This window comes from Fringilla coelebs (genome assembly GCF_963513975.1).
Source record: "Fringilla coelebs genome assembly, chromosome: 8".
NCBI lineage: Eukaryota > Metazoa > Chordata > Aves > Passeriformes > Fringillidae > Fringilla > Fringilla coelebs.
This window is the reverse complement of record NC_140066.1, coordinates 59,068-73,863: the sequence shown is the minus strand read 5'-3', so window position 1 is coordinate 73,863 and position 14,796 is coordinate 59,068.

Sequence of the window (14,796 nt, the reverse complement as noted above, 5' to 3'; positions counted from 1 at the left end):
AAACTGACACCCAGAACACTGTTTTGTGAGTTTTGTTTCCCAGGGAAAAAGCCTGTACAATGGTTCAGGGTCCTGCGGCCTTATATTGCCAGGTGTCTCCTAGAATTCTGCCTCACACAGGATGCCTCCCAGATGCAAGGTGGCTGCAGTGCCAACTTGGTCTGGTTTGAGAGTGCCAAGTGGGTGCTGAAAACTGACACCCAGAACAGTGGCTTCTGAGTTTTGTTTCCCAGGGAAAAAGCCTGTACAGTGGTTCAGGGTCCTGAGGCCTTAAATTTCAGGGTGCCTCCTGGAATTCCGCCTCTCGCGGGATGCCTCCCAGACGCAATGTGGCACCCGTGCCAACTTGGTCTGGTTTGGTAGTGCCAAGTGGGTCCTGAAAACTGACACCCAGAACAGTGGTTTGTGAGTTTTGTTTCCCAGGGAAAAAGCCTGTACAATCGTTCGGGGTCCTGCGGCCTTAAATTGCCGGGTGCCTCCTGGAGATCCGCCTCTTGCAGGATTTTTCCCAGATGCTATGCGGCACCATTGCCCACTTAGTCTGGTTTGAGAATGCCTAGTGGGTCCTGCAAACTGACACCAAGAACAGTCGCTGCTGAGATTTGTTTCCCAGGAAAAAAGCCTGTACAATGGTTCAGGGTCCTGAGGCCTTAAATGGCCAGGTGCCTCGTCGAATTCCGCCTCTCGCAGGATGCCTTTCAGACGAAGGGTGGCAGCAGTGCCAACTTGGTCTGGTTTGAGAGTGCCAAGTGGGTCCTGGAAACTGACACTAAGAACAGTGTTTTGTGAGTTTTGTTTCCCAGGGAAAAAGCCTGTACAATGGTTCAGGGTCCTGCGGCCTTATATTGCCGGGTGTCTCCTTGAATTCTGCCTCACACAGGATGCCTCCCAGATGCAAGGTGGCTGCAGTGCCAACTTGGTCTGGTTTGAGAGTGCCAAGTGGGTGCTGAAAACTGACACCCAGAACAGTGGTTTGTGAGTTTTGTTTCCCAGGGAAAAAGCCTGTACAATCGTTCGGGGTCCTGCGGCCTTAAATTGCCGGGTGCCTCCTGGAGATCCGCCTCTTGCAGGATTTTTCCCAGATGCTATGCGGCACCATTGCCCACTTAGTCTGGTTTGAGAATGCCTAGTGGGTCCTGCAAACTGACACCAAGAACAGTCGCTGCTGAGATTTGTTTCCCAGGAAAAAAGCCTGTACAATGGTTCAGGGTCCTGAGGCCTTAAATGGCCAGGTGCCTCGTCGAATTCCGCCTTTCTCAGGATGCCTCCCAGACGCAATGTGGCACCCGTGCCAACTTGGTCTGGTTTGAGAGTGCCTAGTGGGTCCTGCAAACTGACACTAAGAACAGTGGCTTCTGAGTTTTGTTTCCCAGGGAAAAAGCCTGTACAATGGTTCAGGGTCCTGCGGCCTTAAATTGCCGGGTGCCTCCTTGAATTCCGCCTCACACAGGATGCCTCCCAGATGCAAGGTGGCACCAGTGCCAACTTGGTCTGGTTTGAGAGTGCCAAGTGGGTGCTGAAAACTGACACCCAGAACAGTGGCTTCTGAGTTTTGTTTCCCAGGGCAATACCCTGTACAGTGGTTCAGGGTCCTGAGGCCTTAAATTTCAGGGTGCCTCCTGGAATTCCGCCTCTCGCGGGATGCCTCCCAGACGCAATGTGGCACCCGTGCCAACTTGGTCTGGTTTGGTAGTGCCAAGTGGGTCCTGAAAACTGACACCCAGAACAGTGGTTTGTGAGTTTTGTTTCCCAGGGAAAAAGCCTGTACAATCGTTCGGGGTCCTGCGGCCTTAAATTGCCGGGTGCCTCCTGGAGATCCGCCTCTTGCAGGATTTTTCCCAGATGCTATGGGGCACCATTGCCCACTTAGTCTGGTTTGAGAATGCCTAGTGGGTCCTGCAAACTGACACCAAGAACAGTCGCTGCTGAGATTTGTTTCCCAGGAAAAAAGCCTGTACAATGGTTCAGGGTCCTGAGGCCTTAAATGGCCAGGTGCCTCGTCGAATTCCACCTCTCGCAGGATGCCTTTCAGACGAAGGGTGGCAGCAGTGCCAACTTGGTCTGGTTTGAGAGTGCCAAGTGGGTCCTGAAAACTGACACCCAGAACACTGTTTTGTGAGTTTTGTTTCCCAGGGAAAAAGCCTGTACAATGGTTCAGGGTCCTGCGGCCTTATATTGCCAGGTGTCTCCTAGAATTCTGCCTCACACAGGATGCCTCCCAGATGCAAGGTGGCTGCAGTGCCAACTTGGTCTGGTTTGAGAGTGCCAAGTGGGTGCTGAAAACTGACACCCAGAACAGTGGCTTCTGAGTTTTGTTTCCCAGGGAAAAAGCCTGTACAGTGGTTCAGGGTCCTGAGGCCTTAAATTTCAGGGTGCCTCCTGGAATTCCGCCTCTCGCGGGATGCCTCCCAGACGCAATGTGGCACCCGTGCCAACTTGGTCTGGTTTGGTAGTGCCAAGTGGGTCCTGAAAACTGACACCCAGAACAGTGGTTTGTGAGTTTTGTTTCCCAGGGAAAAAGCCTGTACAATCGTTCGGGGTCCTGCGGCCTTAAATTGCCGGGTGCCTCCTGGAGATCCGCCTCTTGCAGGATTTTTCCCAGATGCTATGCGGCACCATTGCCCACTTAGTCTGGTTTGAGAATGCCTAGTGGGTCCTGCAAACTGACACCAAGAACAGTCGCTGCTGAGATTTGTTTCCCAGGAAAAAAGCCTGTACAATGGTTCAGGGTCCTGAGGCCTTAAATGGCCAGGTGCCTCGTCGAATTCCGCCTCTCGCAGGATGCCTTTCAGACGAAGGGTGGCAGCAGTGCCAACTTGGTCTGGTTTGAGAGTGCCAAGTGGGTCCTGGAAACTGACACTAAGAACAGTGGCTTCTGAGTTTTGTTTCCCAGGGAAAAAGCCTGTACAATGGTTCAGGGTCCTGCGGCCTTATATTGCCGGGTGTCTCCTTGAATTCTGCCTCACACAGGATGCCTCCCAGATGCAAGGTGGCTGCAGTGCCAACTTGGTCTGGTTTGAGAGTGCCAAGTGGGTGCTGAAAACTGACACCCAGAACAGTGGTTTGTGAGTTTTGTTTCCCAGGGAAAAAGCCTGTACAATCGTTCGGGGTCCTGCGGCCTTAAATTGCCGGGTGCCTCCTGGAGATCCGCCTCTTGCAGGATTTTTCCCAGATGCTATGCGGCACCATTGCCCACTTAGTCTGGTTTGAGAGTGTCAAGTGGGTCCTCCAAACTGACACCCAGAACAGTGGCTTCTGAGTTTTGTTTCCCAGGGCAATACCCTGTAGAGTGGTTCAGGGTCCTACCGCGTTAAATTTCAGGGTGCCTCCTGGAATTCGGCCTCTCGCAGAATGCCTCCCAGACGCAAGCTGTCACAAGTGCCAACATGGTCTCGTTTGAGAGTGCCAAGTGGGTCCTGTAAACTGACACCCAGAACAGTGGCTTCTGAGTTTTGTTTCCCAGGGAAAAACACTGTACAGTGGTTCAGGGTCCTGAGGCCTTAAATGGCCAGGTGCCTCGTCGAATTCCGCCTTTCTCAGGATGCCTCCCAGACGCAAGGTGGCACCCGTGACAACTTGGTCTGGTTTGAGAGTGCCTAGTGGGTCCTGCAAACTGACACTAAGAACAGTGGCTTCTGAGTTTTGTTTCCCAGGGAAAAAGCCTGTACAATGGTTCAGGGTCCTGCGGCCTTAAATTGCCGGGTGCCTCCTTGAATTCCGCCTCACACAGGATGCCTCCCAGATGCAAGATGGCACCAGTGCCAACTTGGTCTGGTTTGAGAGTGCCAAGTGGGTCCTGAAAACTGACACCCAGAACAGTGGCTTTTGAGTTTTGTTTCCCAGGGAAAAGGCCTGTAGAGTGGTTCAGGGTCCTGCGGCCTTATATTGCCGGGTGTCTCCTAGAATTCTGCCTCACACAGGATGCCTCCCAGATGCAAGGTGGCTGCAGTGCCAACTTGGTCTGGTTTGAGAGTGCCAAGTGGGTGCTGAAAACTGACACCCAGAACAGTGGCTTCTGAGTTTTGTTTCCCAGGGAAAAAGCCTGTACAGTGGTTCAGGGTCCTGAGGCCTTAAATTTCAGGGTGCCTCCTGGAATTCCGCCTCTCGCGGGATGCCTCCCAGACGCAATGTGGCACCCGTGCCAACTTGGTCTGGTTTGGTAGTGCCAAGTGGGTCCTGAAAACTGACACCCAGAACAGTGGTTTGTGAGTTTTGTTTCCCAGGGAAAAAGCCTGTACAATCGTTCGGGGTCCTGCGGCCTTAAATTGCCGGGTGCCTCCTGGAGATCCGCCTCTTGCAGGATTTATCCCAGATGCTATGCGGCACCATTGCCCACTTAGTCTGGTTTGAGATTGTCAAGTGGGTCCTCCAAACTGACACCCAGAACAGTGGCTTCTGAGTTTTGTTTCCCAGGGAAATACCCTGTAGAGTGGTTCAGGGTCCTGCCGCGTTAAATTTCAGGGTGCCTCCTGGAATTCGGCCTCTCGCAGAATGCCTCCCAGACGCAAGCTGTCACAAGTGCCAACATGGTCTCGTTTGAGAGTGCCAAGTGGGTCCTGAAAACTGACACCCAGAACAGTGGCTTCTGAGTTTTGTTTCCCAGGGAAAAACACTGTACAGTGGTTCAGGGTCCTGCGGCCTTAAATGGCCAGGTGCCTCGTCGAATTCCGCCTTTCTCAGGATGCCTCCCAGACGCAAGGTGGCACCCGTGCCAACTTGGTCTGGTTTGAGAGTGCCTAGTGGGTCCTGCAAACTGACACCCAGAACAGTGGCTTCTGAGTTTTGTTTCCCATGGAAATACCCTGTAGAGTGGTTCAGGGCCCTGCCGCGTTAAATTTCAGGGTGCCTCCTGGAATTCGGCCTCTCGCAGAATGCCTCCCAGACGCAAGCTGTCACAAGTGCCAACATGGTCTCGTTTGAGAGTGCCAAGTGGGTCCTGAAAACTGACACCCAGAACAGTGGCTTCTGAGTTTTGTTTCCCAGGGAAAAACACTGTACAGTGGTTCAGGGTCCTGAGGCCTTAAATGGCCAGGTGCCTCGTCGAATTCCGCCTTTCTCAGGATGCCTCCCAGACGCAAGGTGGCACCCGTGCCAACTTGGTCTGGTTTGAGAGTGCCAAGTGGGTCCTGAAAACTGACACCCAGAACAGTGGCTTCTGAGTTTTGTTTCCCAGGGAAAAAGCCTGTACAATGGTTCAGGGTCCTGCGGCCTTAAATTTCCGGGTGCCTCCTTGAATTCCGCCTCACACAGGATGCCTCCCAGACGCAAGCTGTCACAAGTGCCAACATGGTCTCGTTTGAGAGTGCCAAGTGGGTCCTGAAAACTGACACCCAGAACAGTGGCTTCAGAGTTTTGTTTCCCAGGGAAAAGGCCTGTAGAGTGGTTCAGGGTCCTGCGGCCTTATATTGCCGGGTGTCTCGTAGAATTCTGCCTCACACAGGATGCCTCCCAGATGCAAGGTGGCTGCAGTGCCAACTTGGTCTGGTTTGAGAGTGCCAAGTGGGTGCTGAAAACTGACACCCAGAACAGTGGCTTCTGAGTTTTGTTTCCCAGGGCAATACCCTGTACAGTGGTTCAGGGTCCTGAGGCCTTAAATTTCAGGGTGCCTCCTGGAATTCCGCCTCTCGCGGGATGCCTCCCAGACGCAATGTGGCACCCGTGCCAACTTGGTCTGGTTTGGTAGTGCCAAGTGGGTCCTGAAAACTGACACCCAGAACAGTGGTTTGTGAGTTTTGTTTCCCAGGGAAAAAGCCTGTACAATCGTTCGGGGTCCTGCGGCCTTAAATTGCCGGGTGCCTCCTGGAGATCCGCCTCTTGCAGGATTTTTCCCAGATGCTATGCGGCACCGTTGCCCACTTAGTCTGGTTTGAGAGTGTCAAGTGGGTCCTCCAAACTGACACCCAGAACAGTGGCTTCTGAGTTTTGTTTCCCAGGGCAATACCCGGTAGAGTGGTTCAGGGTCCTGCCGCGTTAAATTTCAGGGTGCCTCCTGGAATTCAGCCTCTCGCAGAATGCCTCCCAGACGCAAGCTGTCACAAGTGCCAACATGGTCTGGTTTGAGAGTGCCAAGTGGGTCCTGAAAACTGACACCCAGAACAGTGGCTTCTGAGTTTTGTTTCCCAGGGAAAAACACTGTACAGTGGTTCAGGGTCCTGAGGCCTTAAATGGCCAGGTGCCTCGTCGAATTCCGCCTTTCTCAGGATGCCTCCCAGACGCAAGGTGGCACCCGTGCCAACTTGGTCTGGTTTGAGAGTGCCTTGTGGGTCCTGCAAACTGACACTAAGAACAGTGGCTTCTGAGTTTTGTTTCCCAGGGAAAAAGCCTGTACAATGGTTCAGGGTCCTGCGGCCTTAAATTACCGGGTGCCTCCTTGAATTCCGCCTCACACAGGATGCCTCCCAGATGCAAGGTGGCTGCAGTGCCAACTTGGTCTGGTTTGAGAGTGCCAAGTGGGTGCTGAAAACTGACACCCAGAACAGTGGCTTCTGAGTTTTGTTTCCCAGGGAAAAAGGCTGTACAGTGGTTCAGGGTCCTGAGGCCTTAAATTTCAGGGTGCCTCCTGGAATTCCGCCTCTCGCGGGATGCCTCCCAGACGCAATGTGGCACCCGTGCCAACTTGGTCTGGTTTGGTAGTGCCAAGTGGGTCCTGAAAACTGACACCCAGAACAGTGGTTTGTGAGTTTTGTTTCCCAGGGAAAAAGCCTGTACAATCGTTCGGGGTCCTGCGGCCTTAAATTGCCGGGTGCCTCCTGGAGATCCGCCTCTTGCAGGATTTTTCCCAGATGCTATGCGGCACCATTGCCCACTTAGTCTGGTTTGAGAATGCCTAGTGGGTCCTGCAAACTGACACCAAGAACAGTCGCTGCTGAGATTTGTTTCCCAGGAAAAAAGCCTGTACAATGGTTCAGGGTCCTGAGGCCTTAAATGGCCAGGTGCCTCGTCGAATTCCGCCTCTCGCAGGATGCCTTTCAGACGAAGGGTGGCAGCAGTGCCAACTTGGTCTGGTTTGAGAGTGCCTAGTGGGTCCTGCAAACTGACACTAAGAACAGTGGCTTCTGAGTTTTGTTTCCCAGGGAAAAAGCCTGTACAATGGTTCAGGGTCCTGCGGCCTTAAATTTCCGGGTGCCTCCTTGAATTCCGCCTCACACAGGATGCCTCCCAGACGCAAGGTGGCACCCGTGCCAACTTGGTCTGGTTTGAGAGTGCCTAGTGGTTCCTGAAAACTGACACCCAGAACAGTGGCTTTTGAGTTTTGTTTCCCAGGGAAAAACACTGTACAGTGGTTCAGGGTCCTGAGGCCTTATATTGCCGGGTGTCTCCTAGAATTCTGCCTCACACAGGATGCCTCCCAGATGCAAGGTGGCTGCAGTGCCAACTTGGTCTGGTTTGAGAGTGCCAAGTGGGTGCTGAAAACTGACACCCAGAACAGTGGCTTCTGAGTTTTGTTTCCCAGGGCAATACCCTGTACAGTGGTTCAGGGTCCTGAGGCCTTAAATTTCAGGGTGCCTCCTGGAATTCCGCCTCTCGCGGGATGCCTCCCAGACGCAATGTGGCACCCGTGCCAACTTGGTCTGGTTTGGTAGTGCCAAGTGGGTCCTGAAAACTGACACCCAGAACAGTGGTTTGTGAGTTTTGTTTCCCAGGGAAAAAGCCTGTACAATCGTTCGGGGTCCTGCGGCCTTAAATTGCCGGGTGCCTCCTGGAGATCCGCCTCTTGCAGGATTTTTCCCAGATGCTATGGGGCACCATTGCCCACTTAGTCTGGTTTGAGAATGCCTAGTGGGTCCTGCAAACTGACACCAAGAACAGTCGCTGCTGAGATTTGTTTCCCAGGAAAAAAGCCTGTACAATGGTTCAGGGTCCTGAGGCCTTAAATGGCCAGGTGCCTCGTCGAATTCCGCCTCTCGCAGGATGCCTTTCAGATGAAGGGTGGCAGCAGTGCCAACTTGGTCTGGTTTGAGAGTGCCAAGTGGGTCCTGAAAACTGACACCCAGAACAGTGTTTTGTGAGTTTTGTTTCCCAGGGAAAAAGCCTGTACAATGGTTCAGGGTCCTGCGGCCTTATATTGCCAGGTGTCTCCTAGAATTCTGCCTCACACAGGATGCCTCCCAGATGCAAGGTGGCTGCAGTGCCAACTTGGTCTGGTTTGAGAGTGCCAAGTGGGTGCTGAAAACTGACACCCAGAACAGTGGCTTCTGAGTTTTGTTTCCCAGGGAAAAAGCTTGTACAGTGGTTCAGGGTCCTGAGGCCTTAAATTTCAGGGTGCCTCCTGGAATTCCGCCTCTCGCGGGATGCCTCCCAGACGCAATGTGGCACCCGTGCCAACTTGGTCTGGTTTGGTAGTGCCAAGTGGGTCCTGAAAACTGACACCCAGAACAGTGGTTTGTGAGTTTTGTTTCCCAGGGAAAAAGCCTGTACAATCGTTCGGGGTCCTGCGGCCTTAAATTGCCGGGTGCCTCCTGGAGATCCGCCTCTTGCAGGATTTTTCCCAGATGCTATGCGGCACCATTGCCCACTTAGTCTGGTTTGAGAGTGTCAAGTGGGTCCTCCAAACTGACACCCAGAACAGTGGCTTCTGAGTTTTGTTTCCCAGGGCAATACCCGGTAGAGTGGTTCAGGGTCCTGCCGCGTTAAATTTCAGGGTGCCTCCTGGAATTCAGCCTCTCGCAGAATGCCTCCCAGACGCAAGCTGTCACAAGTGCCAACATGGTCTGGTTTGAGAGTGCCAAGTGGGTCCTGAAAACTGACACCCAGAACAGTGGCTTCTGAGTTTTGTTTCCCAGGGAAAAACACTGTACAGTGGTTCAGGGTCCTGAGGCCTTAAATGGCCAGGTGCCTCGTCGAATTCCGCCTTTCTCAGGATGCCTCCCAGACGCAAGGTGGCACCCGTGCCAACTTGGTCTGGTTTGAGAGTGCCTTGTGGGTCCTGCAAACTGACACTAAGAACAGTGGCTTCTGAGTTTTGTTTCCCAGGGAAAAAGCCTGTACAGTGGTTCAGGGTCCTGAGGCGTTAAATTTCAGGGTGCCTCCTGGAATTCCGCCTCTCGCGGGATGCCTCCCAGACGCAATGTGGCACCCGTGCCAACTTGGTCTGGTTTGGTAGTGCCAAGTGGGTCCTGAAAACTGACACCCAGAACAGTGGTTTGTGAGTTTTGTTTCCCAGGGAAAAAGCCTGTACAATCGTTCGGGGTCCTGCGGCCTTAAATTGCCGGGTGCCTCCTGGAGATCCGCCTCTTGCAGGATTTTTCCCAGATGCTATGCGGCACCATTGCCCACTTAGTCTGGTTTGAGAATGCCTAGTGGGTCCTGCAAACTGACACCAAGAACAGTCGCTGCTGAGATTTGTTTCCCAGGAAAAAAGCCTGTACAATGGTTCAGGGTCCTGAGGCCTTAAATGGCCAGGTGCCTCGTCGAATTCCGCCTTTCTCAGGATGCCTCCCAGACGCAAGGTGGCACCCGTGCCAACTTGGTCTGGTTTGAGAGTGCCTAGTGGGTCCTGCAAACTGACACTAAGAACAGTGGCTTCTGAGTTTTGTTTCCCAGGGAAAAAGCCTGTACAATGGTTCAGGGTCCTGCGGCCTTAAATTTCCGGGTGCCTCCTTGAATTCCGCCTCACACAGGATGCCTCCCAGATGCAAGGTGGCACCAGTGCCAACTTGGTCTGGTTTGAGAGTGCCTAGTGGTTCCTGAAAACTGACACCCAGAACAGTGGCTTTTGAGTTTTGTTTCCCAGGGCAATACCCTGTAAAGTGGTTCAGGGTCCTGAGGCCTTAAATTTCAGGGTGCCTCCTGGAATTCCGCCTCTCGCGGGATGCCTCCCAGACGCAATGTGGCACCCGTGCCAACTTGGTCTGGTTTGGTAGTGCCAAGTGGGTCCTGAAAACTGACACCCAGAACAGTGGTTTGTGAGTTTTGTTTCCCAGGGAAAAAGCCTGTACAATCGTTCGGGGTCCTGCGGCCTTAAATTGCCGGGTGCCTCCTGGAGATCCGCCTCTTGCAGGATTTTTCCCAGATGCTATGGGGCACCATTGCCCACTTAGTCTGGTTTGAGAATGCCTAGTGGGTCCTGCAAACTGACACCAAGAACAGTCGCTGCTGAGATTTGTTTCCCAGGAAAAAAGCCTGTACAATGGTTCAGGGTCCTGAGGCCTTAAATGGCCAGGTGCCTCGTCAAATTCCGCCTCTCGCAGGATGCCTTTCAGACGAAGGGTGGCAGCAGTGCCAACTTGGTCTGGTTTGAGAGTGCCTAGTGGGTCCTGAAAACTGACACCCAGAACACTGTTTTGTGAGTTTTGTTTCCAAGGGAAAAAGCCTGTACAATGGTTCAGGGTCCTGCGGCCTTATATTGCCAGGTGTCTCCTAGAATTCTGCCTCAGGATGCCTCCCAGATGCAAGGTGGCTGCAGTGCCAACTTGGTCTGGTTTGAGAGTGCCAAGTGGGTGCTGAAAACTGACACCCAGAACAGTGGCTTCTGAGTTTTGTTTCCCAGGGAAAAAGCCTGTACAGTGGTTCAGGGTCCTGAGGCCTTAAATTTCCGGGTGCCTCCTGGAATTCCGCCTCTCGCGGGATGCCTCCCAGACGCAAAGTGGCACCCGTGCCAACTTGGTCTGGTTTGGTAGTGCCAAGTGGGTGCTGAAAACTGACACCCAGAACAGTGGTTTGTGAGTTTTGTTTCCCAGGGAAAAAGCCTGTACAATCGTTCGGGGTCCTGCGGCCTTAAATTGCCGGGTGCCTCCTGGAGATCCGCCTCTTGCAGGATTTTTAAATCCCGCCTCTCGCGGGATGCCTCCCAGACGCAATGTGGCACCCGTGCCAACTTGGTCTGGTTTGGTAGTGCCAAGTGGGTCCTGAAAACTGACACCCAGAACAGTGGTTTGTGAGTTTTGTTTCCCAGGGAAAAAGCCTGTACAATCGTTCGGGGTCCTGCGGCCTTAAATTGCCGGGTGCCTCCTGGAGATCCGCCTCTTGCAGGATTTTTCCCAGATGCTATGCGGCACCATTGCCCACTTAGTCTGGTTTGAGAATGCCTAGTGGGTCCTGCAAACTGACACCAAGAACAGTCGCTGCTGAGATTTGTTTCCCAGGAAAAAGGCTGTACAATGGTTCAGGGTCCTGAGGCCTTAAATGGCCAGGTGCCTCGTCGAATTCCGCCTCTCGCAGGATGCCTTTCAGACGAAGGGTGGCAGCAGTGCCAACTTGGTCTGGTTTGAGAGTGCCTAGTGGGTCCTGAAAACTGACGCCCAGAACACTGTTTTGTGAGTTTTGTTTCCAAGGGAAAAAGCCTGTACAATGGTTCAGGGTCCTGCGGCCTTATATTGCCAGGTGTCTCCTTGAATTCTGCCTCACACAGGATGCCTCCCAGATGCAAGGTGGCTGCAGTGCCAACTTGGTCTGGTTTGAGAGTGCCAAGTGGGTGCTGAAAACTGACACCCAGAACAGTGGTTTGTGAGTTTTGTTTCCCAGGGAAAAAGCCTGTACAATCGTTCGGGGTCCTGCGGCCTTAAATTGCCGGGTGCCTCCTGGAGATCCGCCTCTTGCAGGATTTTTCCCAGATGCTATGCGGCACCATTGCCCACTTAGTCTGGTTTGAGAATGCCTAGTGGGTCCTGCAAACTGACACCAAGAACAGTCGCTGCTGAGATTTGTTTCCCAGGAAAAAAGCCTGTACAATGGTTCAGGGTCCTGCGGCCTTAAATTTCCGGGTGCCTCCTTGAATTCCGCCTCACACAGGATGCCTCCCAGATGCAAGGTGGCAGCAGTGCCAACTTGGTCTGGTTTGAGAGTGCCTAGTGGGTCCTGAAAACTGACACCCAGAGCAGTGGCTTTTGAGTTTTGTTTCCCAGGGAAAAGGCCTGTAGAGTGGTTCAGGGTCCTGCGGCCTTATATTGCCAGGTGCCTCGTCGAATTCCGCCTTTCTCAGGATGCCTCCCAGATGCAAGGTGGCTGCAGTGCCAACTTGGTCTGGTTTGAGAGTGCCAAGTGGGTGCTGAAAACTGACACCCAGAACAGTGGCTTCTGAGTTTTGTTTCCCAGGGAAAAAGCCTGTACAGTGGTTCAGGGTCCTGAGGCCTTAAATTTCAGGGTGCCTCCTGGAATTCCGCCTCTCGCGGGATGCCTCCCAGACGCAATGTGGCACCCGTGCCAACTTGGTCTGGTTTGGTAGTGCCAAGTGGGTCCTGAAAACTGACACCCAGAACAGTGGTTTGTGAGTTTTGTTTCCCAGGGAAAAAGCCTGTACAATCGTTCGGGGTCCTGCGGCCTTAAATTGCCGGGTGCCTCCTGGAGATCCGCCTCTTGCAGGATTTATCCCAGATGCTATGCGGCACCATTGCCCACTTAGTCTGGTTTGAGATTGTCAAGTGGGTCCTCCAAACTGACACCCAGAACAGTGGCTTCTGAGTTTTGTTTCCCAGGGCAATACCCTGTAGAGTGGTTCAGGGTCCTGCCGCGTTAAATTTCAGGGTGCCTCCTGGAATTCGGCCTCTCGCAGAATGCCTCCCAGACGCAAGCTGTCACAAGTGCCAACATGGTCTGGTATGAGAGTGCCAAGTGGGTCCTGAAAACTGACACCCAGAACAGTGGCTTCTGAGTTTTGTTTCCCAGGGAAAAACACTGTACACTGGTTCAGGGTCCTGAGGCCTTAAATGGCCAGGTGCCTCGTCGAATTCCGCCTTTCTCAGGATGCCTCCCAGACGCAAGGTGGCACCCGTGCCAACTTGGTCTGGTTTGAGAGTGCCTAGTGGGTCCTGCAAACTGACACCCAGAACAGTGGCTTCTGAGTTTTTTTTCCCATGGAAATACCCTGTAGAGTGGTTCAGGGCCCTGCCGCGTTAAATTTCAGGGTGCCTCCTGGAATTCGGCCTCTCGCAGAATGCCTCCCAGACGCAAGCTGTCACAAGTGCCAACATGGTCTCGTTTGAGAGTGCCAAGTGGGTCCTGAAAACTGACACCCAGAACAGTGGCTTCTGAGTTTTGTTTCCCAGGGAAAAACACTGTACAGTGGTTCAGGGTCCTGAGGCCTTAAATGGCCAGGTGCCTCGTCGAATTCCGCCTTTCTCAGGATGCCTCCCAGACGCAAGGTGGCACCCGTGCCAACTTGGTCTGGTTTGAGAGTGCCAAGTGGGTCCTGAAAACTGACACCCAGAACAGTGGCTTCTGAGTTTTGTTTCCCAGGGAAAAACACTGTACAGTGGTTCAGGGTCCTGAGGCCTTAAATGGCCAGGTGCCTCGTCGAATTCCGCCTTTCTCAGGATGCCTCCCAGACGCAAGGTGGCACCCGTGCCAACTTGGTCTGGTTTGAGAGTGCCTTGTGGGTCCTGCAAACTGACACTAAGAACAGTGGCTTCTGAGTTTTGTTTCCCAGGGAAAAAGCCTGTACAGTGGTTCAGGGTCCTGAGGCGTTAAATTTCAGGGTGCCTCCTGGAATTCCGCCTCTCGCGGGATGCCTCCCAGACGCAATGTGGCACCCGTGCCAACTTGGTCTGGTTTGGTAGTGCCAAGTGGGTCCTGAAAACTGACACCCAGAACAGTGGTTTGTGAGTTTTGTTTCCCAGGGAAAAAGCCTGTACAATCGTTCGGGGTCCTGCGGCCTTAAATTGCCGGGTGCCTCCTGGAGATCCGCCTCTTGCAGGATTTTTCCCAGATGCTATGCGGCACCATTGCCCACTTAGTCTGGTTTGAGAATGCCTAGTGGGTCCTGCAAACTGACACCAAGAACAGTCGCTGCTGAGATTTGTTTCCCAGGAAAAAAGCCTGTACAATGGTTCAGGGTCCTGAGGCCTTAAATGGCCAGGTGCCTCGTCGAATTCCGCCTTTCTCAGGATGCCTCCCAGACGCAAGGTGGCACCCGTGCCAACTTGGTCTGGTTTGAGAGTGCCTAGTGGGTCCTGCAAACTGACACTAAGAACAGTGGCTTCTGAGTTTTGTTTCCCAGGGAAAAAGCCTGTACAATGGTTCAGGGTCCTGCGGCCTTAAATTTCCGGGTGCCTCCTTGAATTCCGCCTCACACAGGATGCCTCCCAGATGCAAGGTGGCACCAGTGCCAACTTGGTCTGGTTTGAGAGTGCCTAGTGGTTCCTGAAAACTGACACCCAGAACAGTGGCTTTTGAGTTTTGTTTCCCAGGGCAATACCCTGTACAGTGGTTCAGGGTCCTGAGGCCTTAAATTTCAGGGTGCCTCCTGGAATTCCGCCTCTCGCGGGATGCCTCCCAGACGCAATGTGGCACCCGTGCCAACTTGGTCTGGTTTGGTAGTGCCAAGTGGGTCCTGAAAACTGACACCCAGAACAGTGGTTTGTGAGTTTTGTTTCCCAGGGAAAAAGCCTGTACAATCGTTCGGGGTCCTGCGGCCTTAAATTGCCGGGTGCCTCCTGGAGATCCGCCTCTTGCAGGATTTTTCCCAGATGCTATGGGGCACCATTGCCCACTTAGTCTGGTTTGAGAATGCCTAGTGGGTCCTGCAAACTGACACCAAGAACAGTCGCTGCTGAGATTTGTTTCCCAGGAAAAAAGCCTGTACAATGGTTCAGGGTCCTGAGGCCTTAAATGGCCAGGTGCCTCGTCGAATTCCGCCTCTCGCAGGATGCCTTTCAGACGAAGGGTGGCAGCAGTGCCAACTTGGTCTGGTTTGAGAGTGCCTAGTGGGTCCTGAAAACTGACACCCAGAACACTGTTTTGTGAGTTTTGTTTCCAAGGGAAAAAGCCTGTACAATGGTTCAGGGTCCTGCGGCCTTATATTGCCAGGTGTCTCCTAGAATTCTGCCTCACACAGGATGCCTCCCAGATGCAAGGTGGCTG